Source organism: Macaca mulatta, chromosome 12, assembly GCF_049350105.2.
Source record: "Macaca mulatta isolate MMU2019108-1 chromosome 12, T2T-MMU8v2.0, whole genome shotgun sequence".
Lineage (NCBI taxonomy): Eukaryota > Metazoa > Chordata > Mammalia > Primates > Cercopithecidae > Macaca > Macaca mulatta.
Genome location: NC_133417.1, coordinates 79,062,173 through 79,077,296, shown reverse-complemented (window position 1 = coordinate 79,077,296; position 15,124 = coordinate 79,062,173). Strand labels below are relative to the sequence as shown.

Sequence of the window (15,124 nt, the reverse complement as noted above, 5' to 3'; positions counted from 1 at the left end):
AAGTAATAAAAACCTCACACTGCATAAGTAATGCAAATGGTTCTAGTTATCTGATCGTTGGACTAAAAGCAAGTACTTAAGGTCTTCAGCTCCAATCTTTTGTTCATTTCTTATTGCTGGAATTTTATATTCATTTCTTCTTGTTAGATGACTAAACAGGATGATGGTTGATAGTAGATAGCCTTATCTGCTGGCGATCTGATGTTTTTCACCACTTTACCATCTTGTGGTTTAGAGTTGTGTTAGTCCATTTTTGCGTTGCTATAAAGAAATACCTGAAGCTGGGTAATTTATAAACAAAGTAAGTTTATTTTGGCTTATGGTTCTGCAGGTCCTATAGGAAGCATGCCACCAGCATCTGCTTCTGGTGAGGCCTCGGAGCTTACAGTCACGGCAGAAGGCAAAGGGGGAGGCGGCATGTCACATGGCTAGAGAGGGAACAAGTGAGATGGAGCAAGAGAGAGTGCCACTCTTTTTTGAACAACCAGACCGCACTCAACTCAGAGCAAGAACTCCTTATGGTGAGGACAGCACCAAGTCTTTCATGAGGGATCTGCCCCCATGACCCAAGCATGTACCACCAGACCCCACCTCCAACACTGGAGATTACATTTCAACATGAGATTTGAAGGAGACAGAACAAGCAAACCATATCAAGAGTTTTCAGGTTGTCTGCACTGATACTTGAAGTTGTAGTGGCACTGTTGCTGAGGTGTCTGCTGACCTTGGGTATCATCTCCTTGATTTTTCCTTATCCTCTTCACTTCTGTCCTCTCTAGACTACCTTTGGCAGAGGGTCCCTGAAGAATCATGGTCTGTCTCTCCGATACCTACTCTGCCCCATTGGCCTGCCTTGTTCTCTTGCCCACTGGTTGTGGGTACCCTCCAGCACTTCTCCCCGGGTGTAGGGTCTCCGCATTGGGAGGTAGGAAGGTGGGAACTTTTCCTTCCCTAGGCCCTGCGTGTTGGGCCTGGCCTTAGGGAGCACTCTTTTCCCTGGTTCTTTTTGCCACTCTCACTATTATGGTAATTCTGCTGGCAGTTGCCTGGAGGACCCCTAGGAGGTAGATAGGGACTTATAAAGATACAGTCCCCTGCATATTTACTGCCTTGAACTGCAACTCCACCAGGGCCTGCGGTGCTGGCTGCCTCTGCATTCTTTTCTCCTTCAACAACATCAAACTCTACATCTCTCCAGCTCCGCCACTGCCAAGCTAGTTCTTGGGGTTATTCTTTATGGCAGTATGGTGTACAAATACATCTCACTTGGTGTCATTCCTGTTGATGAATCTGTATCCGTTTCTTACATTGAACCGTTTTACTGTTCCCAAAACTTTCGTAGTGATGACCTTCTTGTCCCTGCTGGTCTATATGAGACCGACGGGGCCCTCGCTCCCCGCTGCCTCTGGTGCTGGACTGGCTGTTGACAGTGCCAAGGGTCGGGGGAGGGGGGCTGCCGGCGGCTGCTGGGTCTCCCCAGTGGTTGCGGAGGTGGTGAGTGGGCCTGCGCCGTCTGCGGCTCCTCCCATGTGAAGCCCTGAAGGCTGTGATGGGTGGGGGCTGCTCAGGGCTCTCTGGAGTCCACTGTCCTCTCCTGCTGCCCATCAAACGCCTGTTTGGTTTTAATTTATTTTTCTTTCTCCAATTTGTTAGGGTGAGAACTCAGATTATTAATTTTGGAGGTTCTTTTCTAATATGATTTTAAAGTTACAAACTTCTCTCTAAGCACTGCTTTAGCTGCATCCCACATACGTTGATAGGTTATATTTTTATTATCCCTTAGTTTAAAGTATTTCCTTATTTTTCTTGTGACTTCTTTGATCCGTTGATTCTTAAAACGTTTGTGTATTTCCAAGTATTTGGAGCTTTCCTAGCATTCTTTCTGTTACTGATTTCTAATTTAATTTTTTTGTAGTTAGGGATCATCCTCTGTGTGATTTCAGTTCTTTAAATTTGGGACTTGTTTTTTGGCTATGCATAGTCTGGGCCAAATGAACTACATGCTTTTGAAAAGAACGTGTTTTGTTATTATTGAATGTAATGTTCTATAAATATTTCGTTCAAGACGATTAATAGCATTGTTCATATCTTCTGCGTTTTTACTGATTTTTTCATCTAGTTCCATCAATTTAGTTAAGAGAAGGGTATTAAGATCCCCAGTTCTGATTGTAGAATTGTTCATTTCATCTTTACTTCTGTTAATTTTGGCTTCCTGTAATTTGAAGCTGTTATTAGGCACATATACATTATGTGTATATTATGCCTTATGTGAATATTATGCCTTTTGGATGAATTTACTTTTTTTTCATTAAAAAATATGCTGTACTTTTTATTTTAAAATCAATTTAATCTGATATTAATACAGCTACTATAGCCGTCTTATACTTACTGTCTTCCATCCATTTACTTTCAACCTATCCCTGTTGGTTTGTTTGGAGACAGAATCTTGTGCTGTTATACAGGCTAGGGTGCAGTGCCACAGTCACAGTTCACTGCAGCCTCAAACTTCTGGGCTCAGGCAATCCTCCCACTTCAGCCTCTCAAGTAAGTAGGACTGCAGGCTCATGTCACCATGCCTGGCTAATTTTTTAGTTTTAAGTTTTTGTAGAAATGGGAGCTTGCTATGTTGCCTAGGCTGATCTTGAACTCCCGGCCTCAGGCAATTCTCAGCCTCCCAAAAGTGTTGTGATTACTAGGGTGAGCCATTGTGCTTGCCATGTCTTTATATTAAAATGTATCTCTTATACAGAACATATGATTGTGTTCTATTTTATTATCAATTCTGATAGTAAACACCTTTTAAAGTGCTTATTCCATTGCCTAATGGACTTTATAGGTTTGGATTTGTAAATTTTTATTTGTGTTTTATTTGTTGCTTCTGTGGTTTGTTCCTCTGTTTCTCTATGTTGTTTTTTTTTTTTTTTGATTATTTGAATATTTCTTAGGATTTTATTTTAACATTCATCTTCGATTCCAACTAGATTTCACTTTTTTTAAGTGATTGCTCTAGTGATTAAAATATACATCCTTAACTTTTCAGTTTGTTTACAGATGCCTTTTAGTTTTTTTTAATAGTTTACAGTTTATATTGTATCACTTCATGTAAAATATAAAAAACTTGCAAGTTTATAATCCCATATTCCTCCCCTGTCTTTTATGCCATAGTTGTGTGTAATACTTTACACATATTGTAAATCCCACAATTTAAAAAATTGAGATAAAATTTACATTACCTAAAATTAACCATTTAAAAATGTACATTTCGGTGGCATTTAGTATATCATAAATGACTTTTGTTTAAATATATTTGTATTATGAGGAAACCATGAAAAGAAAAAACAAAAACCCTTTTGCACTTACTTAGATATTTGCCATTTTTGATGCTTTTCTTTCTGAGAATCTGAGGTTCTACTTATCATTTCTTTTAACTTTGAAGACCTTTTTATAGCATTAATTGTAGCACAGGGCTGTTGGCAATGAATTATCTTAGTTTTCTTTCATCTGAAAATGTTTTTATTACAAGATTCATTCTTTAAGAATATTTTTGCTGTATATAAAATTCTTGGTTGACAGGTTTGTTTAATTTTTTTCTGCACTTTAAAAATATTGTTGCACTCTCTTCTGTCCTTAATTTCTAATGAAAAAATCAATGATTAATTGAAACTTTTTTTTGCTTCTTTCAAGAATTGCTCTTTACCTTTGACATTTATGTCATACCTCTGCTATTGTATGTCTTAGCATTGCACTTCAATTTGTAAATTGCTTTCAATAAATTGTGTAAATGTTTATTCATTAATTCTTCAAATTTTTTTTCTCCCCATCTCTTTCCCCTCTCCTTCTAGGACTTTAATTATATGCATGTTGGGGCTGGGCGCAGTGGCTTACATCTGTAATCCCAGCACTTTGGGAGGCCAAGGCAGGCAGATCACGAGGTCAGGAGTTCGAGACCAACCTGGCCAACATGGCGAAACCCCATCTCTACTAAAGATACAAAAAATTAGCTGGGCATGATGTTGCATGCCTGTAATCCCAGCTACTTGGGAGGCTGAGCCAGGAGAATCACTTGAACCTGGGAGGCGGAGGTCGCAGCGAGCTGAGATTGCGCCATTGCACTCCAGCCTGGGCTACAGGGAGGGCGAGACTCTCTCTCAAAAAAAAAAGAAAAATTATATGCATGTTGGACCATTTTATATTATCTAGTAGGTCCCTGAGGCTCTGTTCATTTTTATTCTGTCTTCTGTGTGTTCAAATTAGTTTCTGTTGATTTATCTTTGACGTATTCTTTTCCTCAGTCATCTTAATTTGGCTGTTATGTCGATAGATAGATAGATAGATAGATAGATAGATAGATAGACAGACATATTGTGTTTATCAGTTCTAAATTTGCCTCCCTTCCTCCCTGCCCTCCTTTCTTCTTCTCTTCTTCCTTCTCTCCTGCCATTTCTATTTCTCTGCTGGGAGTGCCTATCTCCCAATTCATTTTGTGCATAATTTACTTTTATTTATTGAAGATAGTTTTAATAGGCACTTAACATTTTTTCTCAGCTACTTCCACCATCTGGATCATCTCAAATTCAATCTCACTTGTTTTCTGATAGCATTATGCTTGATTTTTCTTAGGTAATTTTGGATTGTATCCTGGACATTATGAATGTTACGTTTTGGTGATTCTAGGTTCCAGTTTTTCTGTCATATGTGTAGGGGGTTTGTTTTGTTTTTTGGTTTTGTATTAGTAGACAGTTTGAACTACAATCTCTATTTCTTAGATGGCAGCTCCAGTCTCACTTCACTTTGTCTTTAGCTGATCTGCTTTGAGTCTGCCCACCTCTTTGATTCAGTTCTGGTATCAAAGAGGTGAGTAGACTGAGGGGATTTCATCTATTTTTCCTGTCTCTTTCTCTTCTCTTTGCATTCTTCCATTGCTACAGTTTCCCTAGCTTTGGTTTTCTGCTTCTCCAGGACAGAAAGACTAATTTATCTGTAGCTTGCCCCGTGTTGACAATACTTGGTTGCAAGCTAAAAGCCTTGAAAAGATGAATTTCCTTCATATAACTCCCCTTCTTTGAGCAGGTACTCCTAACCAGTCTTTCTGATTTCCTTTGCTCTCCAGTGCCTTTAGGTAGCTGCTTTTTGTATCTTGTCTGTGTTTTATAGTGTTTTTCCCCACCAGGGTGGTCAGTGGTAGTTTTCCAGTGAGATCTTACTGTGCCATTATTGAAAATGAAAGCCCTTGGTTGGAATTTTAGGCTACCTAATAAGTCAGTAGCACTTCTTATCAGTTTTATACACCAGTACTTTACTTCCTATAGTGATAGCATGCATACTAAGACAGTGGGTTTTGAACCTTAAGGAAAAAATATTTGTGATTTATAGTTAATTTTAACTTACTACCAAGTATAATAATCTTATATTGATTATTACACACTATTTAATCTTTAGCATTAATTTATTACCATCATACCTTAATTACTATGTAATACAGTTTTACCACGTGAGTAACTGAAAATTATAAGGATTATATATATATATACACACACACACACATACACACACACATATATATATATATATTTTTTTTTTTCTTTTTTGGGGGGGAGGGGGATGAAGTTTTGCTCTTGTCGCCCAGGCTGGAGTAAAATGGTGCAATTTCGGCTCACTGCAGCCTCTGCCTTGCAGGTTCAAGCGATTCTCCTTCCTCAGCCTCCCAAGTAGCTGGGATTACAGGCGTGCACTACCATGCCCAGCTAATTTTTGAATTTTTAGTAGAGACAGGGTTTCACCATGTTGGTCAGGCTGGTCTTGAACTCCTGACCTCAAGTGATCCACCCACCCCGGCCTCCCAAAGTGTTGGGATTACAGGCGTGAGCCACCACTCCTGGCCTAAGGATTGTATTTCTATAAATTCTGAATTGACTTGTGCCAGAGTCCTATTTCTCATGTAGCCTTTGAGGATGAATTGAAGAAGATGTAAAAGATTCAGTCCAGTATGATAGTGACTAAATTGTAACTAGTTTATATTTACTGATGTCTAATGGGGCACTTTTTTTTTTTTTTTCCTGGGGATAGGCTAAATGTTGTGTTGGCTTGTGGGTTCTTTCTCTCTCTTCTTTTTCAGTTTACTCAAAATTTCCTTAAGACATAATTGTTGACTCCTTCTAATGTTAGTTAATTTTTATCTTGCGTAACAATTATTATGACACGATTATGAAAGAAGATATTAAGTGAATTCTTAACTAAATGGGGGTTATAGGAGAAAGGAGGGGAACTTTAAAATATGTTTCCCATAAAGAAGGCCCTTATTAAATTCCCCTAAAGAAGTTAGTACAGTCTTTCAGCAGGGTAATTTGGGGCCATAAAGTGGAGTAGTAGTTGGGTAAATCAACAGTATAAGAAATATAATCTGCTGCATTTTTGTGTCCCCATACTTTAAAGATAATAGTTATGATTTTCACTTAGATAAATTTTGTGGACATCCGTGTTATTACAGAACACAATTTTGTAGATATTTAAAATCATATAAATGGCAATACTTAGCAAAATGACAAAAGGAAGCACTATTGCACAGTGCTATGGTAGTAATAGAAATGACTTTCCTCTAGGAAATCAGAGACCCATTCAAGTAAACATTTACCTAGATCTATGATACACCGAAGGAATTTGAATTGGCTGCCAATCTTTGTTGTTGTTGCTGTTGAGAGTTCATGTTCAGATCATGTTTCCCAAGTATGTGAACCAGTACTGCGACTCCCACAGTTGGGTTTCTAAGGAGAGCTTCCTTGTCTTCTTGTATCTGCTTGCTCAAATCTGATATCTGTTCTGTCTAAGAAACTCAGTCTGTCTAAGAAACTGCTTCTCAGAGGCCCTGTCATATTTTCTTCCTGTGCAGGAGGTAAATTTTGGTCCCACTTGTAAATAATTTGGCTTATTTTTAGTATGTGAATTGGAATGTTCTGAATTAGGTCAAAAATTAAATGTTCAACAGTTAGCTACAAATTTATCAGATACTATCTTCTGATAAGTAATAGGAGGTGACATTTGAGGTTTTTTTTTTGAAATGGAGTCTCATTCTGTTGCCCAGGCTGGAGTACAGTGACACGATCTCTGCTCACTGTGACCTCTGCCTTCTGGGTTCAAGCAATTCTCCTGCCTCAGCCTCCCAAGTAGCTGGAGGCTACAGGCGCATGCCACCACGCCCAGCTAATTTTTTTATATTTTTTGGTGGAGATGGGGTTTCACCATGTTGCCCAGACTGGTCTCAAACTCCTGACCTCAACTGATGAGCCTGCCTCAGGCTCTCAGAGTGTTGGGATTACAGGCATGAGCCACTGCACCCAGCCTGACATTTGAGTTATGAATGGTAAATCATTTGCTAGACAATGAATAGAGGAACGGCATTCTCATTTGTTTTTTTTTTTGTTTGTTTGTTTGTTTTTGAGATGGAGTCTTGCTCTGTCTCCCAGGCTGGAGTACAGTGGCGCATCTCGGCTCACTGCAAGCTCGGCCTCCCGGTTTCACGCCATTCTCCTGCCTCAGCCTCCCGGGTAGCTGGGACTACAGGCGCCCACCACTGTGCCCAGCTAATTTTTTGTATTTTTTAGTAGAGACGGGGTTTCACCGTGTTAGCCAGGATGGTCTCGATCTCCTAACCTCGTGATCCGCCCGCCTCAGCCTCAACCTCCCAAAGTGCTGGGATTATAGGCATGAGCCACCGCGCCCGGCCAGCATTCTCATTCTTGTAAAGTGTGTTTCTTTTTGTCTCTGTTACTGAAATTATTTAATTTGACAAGCTAATCCAGTCCTTTGATAGGTGATACTCTTGCATATGATAAATGCTTGAACACTATTTAAACAAATTATTTTATGTTTAAGAAAGAAAACTTAAACTGGATAGAATTTGGTTAGATGGAAGGGAACAAGAATTTCTTTGGCATGGACTCTCCAGCAAAGGTGGGAATAGGATCAGCATTTGTTCTATACTTTCTTTGTGTCAGAAATTTTGTGTCACAATTTTTTTTCAGTACATATTGTCAGTGTTTGGAAATGAAAAAACCTTTGAAAAAGATTGTTGGCTATGTGACCTTGGGCAAGTTAATGGCCGAACTCACAATTTCTGAAGACAGGACTGTTGTTGGCCTGAACATACCCTTTCTTTCACCTCTTATGTCAGTTGGATGTATTTTCCTTAGACATATTTGTTTTCTGAATATACCTTGTGCATTTCACCGTTATTTTTTCTGTATCCCATTTTAAATATGGGACAGTAGATACTCATTATTACAATGTTTTATTTATGGTAGGAAGCGTAATATAAGAGTTGTGATACTTTCAGTTACAGTAGAATTCCAGTCCAAAATGGTTTAAAAAATAAAGGTAGTCTATATATATTGGCTTGCAGTTACTGAGAAGATAACATACATGGTTTCATGCAGTACATGATTAGTGCATTGTCTCAGAACTTTCCCTAAGGTCTTAATTTCTTTCTCTCTCTACCTTTTGGCCAGCTTTACTCATCTTTTGGCTGATTCCTCTGATGGTTGTAACATGGCTTCCTGCATTTCACTGGCCATGTGGTTTTTAGTTCACATCTGTCAGAGGAGAAAGAGTGACCTTGTTCAAGTCTTGCAATAAATTTTGAGATTTCCTCCAGTGGGCCAGCTTAGGTCACATGCCCAATCCTTCAGTAGTCACTGTGGGCAGATAAAATAATCTTACCTGAAGTTACCTAAATTCCTAAGCGGCAGTTGGGGAGCTAGAAGAGAGTATAGATAGGATATAGAAAGATGCTGATGCCTAAACAACAAATGCTCTACCTATCAGTGATAAACTTGAAATTGTTATTGATAATTCTGTGAATTTGGAGAGGGGAGAAAATACCTGTGAAATTTTACATTTAAAATATTTTAAGAACCTATTTACTTTGATTATTGACTGAAAAATACATTTATCTCATCTTGGTAATACCTCGTAATACTGGTTTAAAACATCACACTATTATGAGAGTTAGAGCAGTATAATTCTGATGAAATTTCTTTACCACAGTTGTAATAAAAATGTTTCCTCTTCATTAAATATGTGGTGAAGCTTATTGTTCGTGAAAATGAAACCGATATATTACTTTGTGGGATCACCAAACATAAAACAGAATGGTATCCAAACCCCTTCTTAGTTCTCTGTATTGTGTAGTTGCCAACTCTAACCTTGTCCATGTGGGAGAAAGTCAGGGCATAGGACAAGTTGAAACTTTATTAAATGCCATGTGTATTAGTCTGTTCTCATGCTGCTATGAAGAAAATACCCAGGACAGGGTAATTTATAAAGAAAAGAGGTTTAATTGACTTACAGTTCTGCATGAGGCTGGAGAGGCCTCAGGAAACTTACAATCATGGTGGAAGGCATCTCTTCACAGGGCAGCAGGAGACAGAATGAGTAAAGGGAAAAGCCTCTTATAAAACCATCATTATCTCGTGAGAACTCACTGTCATAAGAACAGAATGGGGGTAACCACCCCCATGATTCAATTACTTCCCACCAGGTCCCTCCTACCACACATGAGGATTGTGGGTACTACAATTCAAGATGAAATTTGGTTGGGGACACAGCCAAATTGTGTCACTACATTTTAAAAGTTTCATTTCTATTTATTTTTAAACAGTTTATTTGGTTAAATAAAGTAGTTTTGTACTCTAAATGAAAAAACTTTTTTTTTTTTTTTTTTGGATCAGCTTTCTAAGCAGGCACCCATACATTTATTTATTTGTTTATTTTTATTTGTTTTTGAGACAAAGTCTCACTCTTGTCCCCCAGGCTGGAGTGCAATGGCGCAATCTCAGCTCACTGCAACCTCTGCCTCCCGGGTTCAAGCGATTCTCCTGCCTCAGCCTCCCAAGTAGCTGGGATTTATAGGCGCCCGTCACCACGCCTGGCTAATTTTTGTATTTTTTAGTAGAGACGGGGTTTTACCATGTTGGCCAGGCTGGTCTTGAACTCCTGACCTCGCATGAGCCACTGAGCCCGGCCTATTTATTTTTAATTAATAAAATTGATTTACCTTATATTATTGCTATTATCTGTCATCAAGTTCTATCAGTCTTTTCTGGAAGTACTTCTCTTCTTTTTTGCCTTATTCTATTTTCACTACCACTTAACTGACGTTACTAATAAATTGTTGCTGGGGCTCTGTTTTTCTGATCAGTGTGACCCTGTAATCACTTGTCTCAGACATATGTTTTCTTTGAAATGCAGAATCCCAGGCTTCTCCCTAGTAATCCAGAATCAAGGAGAGGGCTGGGAATCATCTGCACACTAGAAGATTTTTTAGAATAACTGTTATAGTCTTTTCTTCTTCCAGTTTCTTCCTTTAAGAGCAGTGGTTCTTTTCTTTGTTTGAGACAGTCTCACTCTGTTGCCCAGGCTGGAGTGCAGTGGCACTATCAAGGCCCAGTGGACCCTCGACCTCTCGGGCTCAATCGATTCTCCACCTCAGCCTCCTGAGTAGCTGGAACTACAGGCACGCTCCACCATACCCAGTTAATTTTTGTATTTTTTGTAGAGATGGGGGTTTCGCCACGTTGCCCAGGCTGGTCTCGAACTCCTGTACTCAAGCAATCCGCCCGCCTCTGCCTCCCAAAGTGCTGGGATTACAGGAGCAGTGATTCTTCACCATAATTATATCACTTAGTGACTCTGCCCCAGTACTTGGTTTCCTATATCATAGAGGGGTTAAAAATCTATTTTTCACAAAACAAAATAATTATGTGTATTTTGTTAAATTTCTAACTTAAGTTTTATCAGCATTATAGTATTACTTAGAAGTATATATTGTTGCCATGGTTTAAACATATATACACAAATAAAAATCTACCAGTAGCTGAACATTAGTGAATATTCAGTTTTGTCCTATACTAACTGTAAAACAAAAAGATAACACATAAGCATACAGTTATTAAATAGGAAGCAATAATACCTTCATAGCCTAGTATGGGACAAGGACTTAAGGTCCACGAGTATTGCCGTTATTCCAGAGGACCACATCTTTGGCATATCACCTTTAATTGTGATATGGCCATTGAGAAATTAGATGTATCACTGCTTGAGGGTCATTGCATTTGATTATGTTACTGCCTGTTGTAAAACATTCATGCCTTCCTGGGAATTCCATTTTCTGCCTGGTACTCAATGCTCTTCATTGTTAAGCGTTAGTATGTTTTCCAGTGCTTTCTTTTCTGTTCTAAATTTTCCTCAGACATATCTACTCTGTGTCCTGAATGTACTTTATGTATTCCACCCTTGCCTTTGCTGTACCTCTAGCTAAGTTTTGTCCTTTAAGGTCCATATCCTCTGTGAGCTCCCTCTGTCCGCCTTTTGCTCACATTTCCTGCCTTTGAGATTAGGAGCCTTCTTCATGTAGGGGTCATTTTTTGATGCCATGGTTTAGTTACATATTCTTGTCTTATTTCTCCAACTAGACTGTAAACTCCTTGACAGTATGGGTCATGTCATTTAATTTCATCTCTCCCTAAATACCTAAAATGTGCTTTTTACATAGCAGTCAGTAAAAGAAGGAAGGGTATCAGTTTCATTGCTAAAATTTTTTTCTTTAGTGTAAAGTTATCTAGATGTGGTCTAGTATATTTTTTCAACTACTTTGGTTGATTAAGAGAATATGCAGGGTGCAAATGTATGTATGTGTGTCTGTCTATCTGTCTGTGTGTGTGTGTGTGTGTGTGTGTGTGTGTGTGTATTTTTTTTTTTTAAAGAGACAAAGTCTTAGTCCGTCACCCAGGCTGGAGTGCAGTGGTGCCATCATAGCTCACTGCAGCCTTGAACACTTGGGCTAAAGCAGTCATCCCGTCTCAATCTTCCAAGTAGCCAGGACCACAGGTGTGTCCTGCCATACCTGGGTAATTATAGGTGTGAACCACTGCTCCTGGTCAATGTATGTTTTTATTGTCTTTATCCAAATCTGTTAGTCAAGCAGTAAGGTTTTAGATAAATGAAAATAAAGTTCTTATATTTCACTGTTTTGCATTTATTTCTAGGCCACTGTGTATTTTTCTTTATGCTAGTCACATGCATATTTATATTCAGCATGTGTATAAGTAGGCCTATGTAAGTTATAGGCATATAATACATTTATGTTTACGTTGTTAGTTTGCTTTTGTTACTATTACTTGTGTTGTCTCTTATATTATACTTTTATTCAGGATTAAAACTTAGCTAGCAAAATATTATATGGCATTGTATTAACTGTGTATGTGATATAGTTGGATGCATTCTTATAGGTAAAAATTTATATGAAGAAATGGAAATCTTATTTAAAAAATAACTGCACTATTTAAAATAGAAACCCACCTTTTTAACATTGCAGCTGAGTTAAACAAATAATCTTTCCACCATTACCAAGAGGTGCTGTAGTTAAAAATACATTTATACATATTATTTTTAAAAACCTAGTTAACTTTAAAATATGTAAGTTTTCTTGTCGTTTAGGGTTCTGTGAAGCTGATCATCAAGAGGGTTGCAAATCATTGGTGGTTTCTATTTTCAGATTTCCACATCCCGGAGTAATTTGCTTTAATTTCACCCAATTTAACCTATACTTCACACCATCACCATTCAGCTTTAATAGCTATGTTCTATGCATAAGAAAAGCAGATAAATGTCCACAATTAGGCTGCAAATGATTACAACTAGTTAGGGCTTTATGAAGACAAAACTTAAAGGACCATGGCGCCAAACAAAGCCACAAAGACGGCTTGAAAATGCTGTCTCGAGAAGTCAAGTCTACCATGGCATTTGATTTATTACTTTTGTAGTTGATTTTACTTATTTTTAATATATTGGCAGGTGTGCCTACTCTGAGAAGTATTCATCTTTAAAGAATATTAGTTCTCTGTTCATTTATTTTGGTTTTTAATTTATTTGCTTTTTTGAATCTCAGCATAACCAGATTGATTCTTTTTTCAAAAATATTATTAAAAGGTAGCAATTTTTTAAAAATTGAGAATAATTTTTTGAAATGTACTGGCATTTATATGCCTTGTTAAAGCATTTCTGAAATCAAGACTTTTCTGAAATGTTTATATGTTGAATAACCCTATCAGACATTTACTGGAAGTATAGTTTTACAATTTTGTATAGAATTTCATTTCCAGATAGGTTTTAGTATGCAAAATATAAGCCTATGGAGGATTACTTCTATGAAATGTTACTTGTATGTGCACATGTATAAAAAATTCAGAAATTGTTTTAATCCTATTTGTATATTTTCTAAGATGTATGTTCTTGTTGATGGTTAATGTATACTGTTATTTCAAGGTATAAAGAATTTATTTATGGTTTAAGGTTTTAAAAAGTTAAATTATTCATTTTAATATAATGGCATTTTGTAAATTTATTTTCTCCTATGAAGTAAAACTTATTATTTTGGTTAATATATCGCTGTATTTAATGAAGTAAATAAATCTCAGTCTCAAGACTGGATCCCATCTCTTTTCAAAATTTTCTGAAGATTTTAATCAAGGGGTGACATATAAAAACATTTTTCTTTAAATACTTTGTAATAAATATGTACATAACAAATATAAAATAAATATAACTCAAGGCTTTAGTCTGGTATTCCAACATTAGTCATTCTGTTAGAAGTTCTCTCACACATTTTATATAGATAAGAATAGCAATACTGATGGATAATAACTTTATGGGCACCCATAATTATTATTATAATTGTAATTCTCCCCATTTTAGAAATGTAGTGTTAATCATTTTATTTATTATATAAGTGGTAACATGTATTTAAACATTTAGATAAGTCTTATTTTCTTAAATAATAATTCTGTCCTTAGTTTATTATTGCTTGAAATCCAAAATAAATGTAGATGAAAAACCAAAGCAGTTGTGGGTTTTTTTGTACACATGTAACACACATGTGTGTGGTGTTGCATGCAGGTGCTAACTTTAAAAAACAATACTGGGGAATTAATAGCTGTGTACTTTGTTTATAAAACCAGTGTATGTGGGAAAGTACACTAAAACTTATTATTTTTAAATATCCTTATTTTAAAGAAAGTAGTCACTTATTTGTCCTGCAAAGTAGACCAGTATAGCCGTGGCAAGACAATACAGCTACACAGCTTCACAGTTGTATTAAACTAGTTTCATATGCTATATCATAAAACTTTCAGTCCAATCAGCAACTAAATTTAAATACTGCAAATTGTAGCAGCAAAACAATAATTCTGCTGATTAGCCCCTTTCCATTTCTTGTAAGTGAACTGTTTATGCTGTTGAGTACCTTTTGAAAAAAGAAAAAGCCAAAACAGCCTTGATTAGTCAAGGAGTAATTGGATGACTTGATTTTAGCAAGAGAATGAATTGGTTGATGATAGCCTGTAACTAAGTGTAGTGGTTCTGTTCAGATGAATACATAACATACAGTCATCAGATCTTGACAGGTATAACATATTAGCAGTGCTAAAATCCCGTGGTGGGGGGATTAGATGAAAATGGAGGGGAATAAGTTTGCCATGAAGTCTTTTACTGGAAAATTTGAGGTGATTCTTAGAGGACTTTCCATAAATATTCATAGTTTTTTTGTTGTTCTGATTTTCCATTGGGGGGTAAATAGGTGGAGCGATTTCTCTATTACAATAGTCCCCCTGTTTTTTGCTCTAAAGACAAAATAGTTCTATAGACAAAAGAGCTAATGGGATCACTGAACTTTTTGCAGGAGGATCAATGATAATATCCTTTCACTTTTGTGGAAAATCATGCGGTAAAGATCATGGCTTCTTAGTAAGAGCCTTAATGCATTAAATATATTCATATTTAACTAAAGTCTTGATGATGTCAGAACTTTTTATATACTGCATTCTTATTTATGATTTCCTGATTACTTTCAAGACTGTATCTGAGTTTATATTAATGAAATATGGCATAAAGCAGGAAAGAAATTTTTTAAATGTATTCATTTGTAACTAGTCTTAAAACAGCCCGGTTGTACTGCCTGTCCTCCACCAAGAGTAGAATACAATAACCACCCCTTCTCTACCATAATGTGTTGTGTGGGTCCAAAAGTTTCATTTGCATAAAATATGGGATCACTTTATTTCTAGGTAAATTAAAT

The 15,124-nt window shown here is 37.0% G+C and overlaps 1 protein-coding gene and 1 pseudogene across 2 annotated transcripts in view; one reads left to right on the top strand and one right to left on the bottom strand.

The window, feature by feature from the left end:
- The window catches only part of OLA1 (Obg like ATPase 1), a 171,089-nt gene that overhangs the window by 74,706 nt on the left and 81,259 nt on the right, over positions 1–15,124 (top strand).
- Positions 531–1,605, bottom strand: LOC144333551 (Y-box-binding protein 1 pseudogene; annotated as a pseudogene).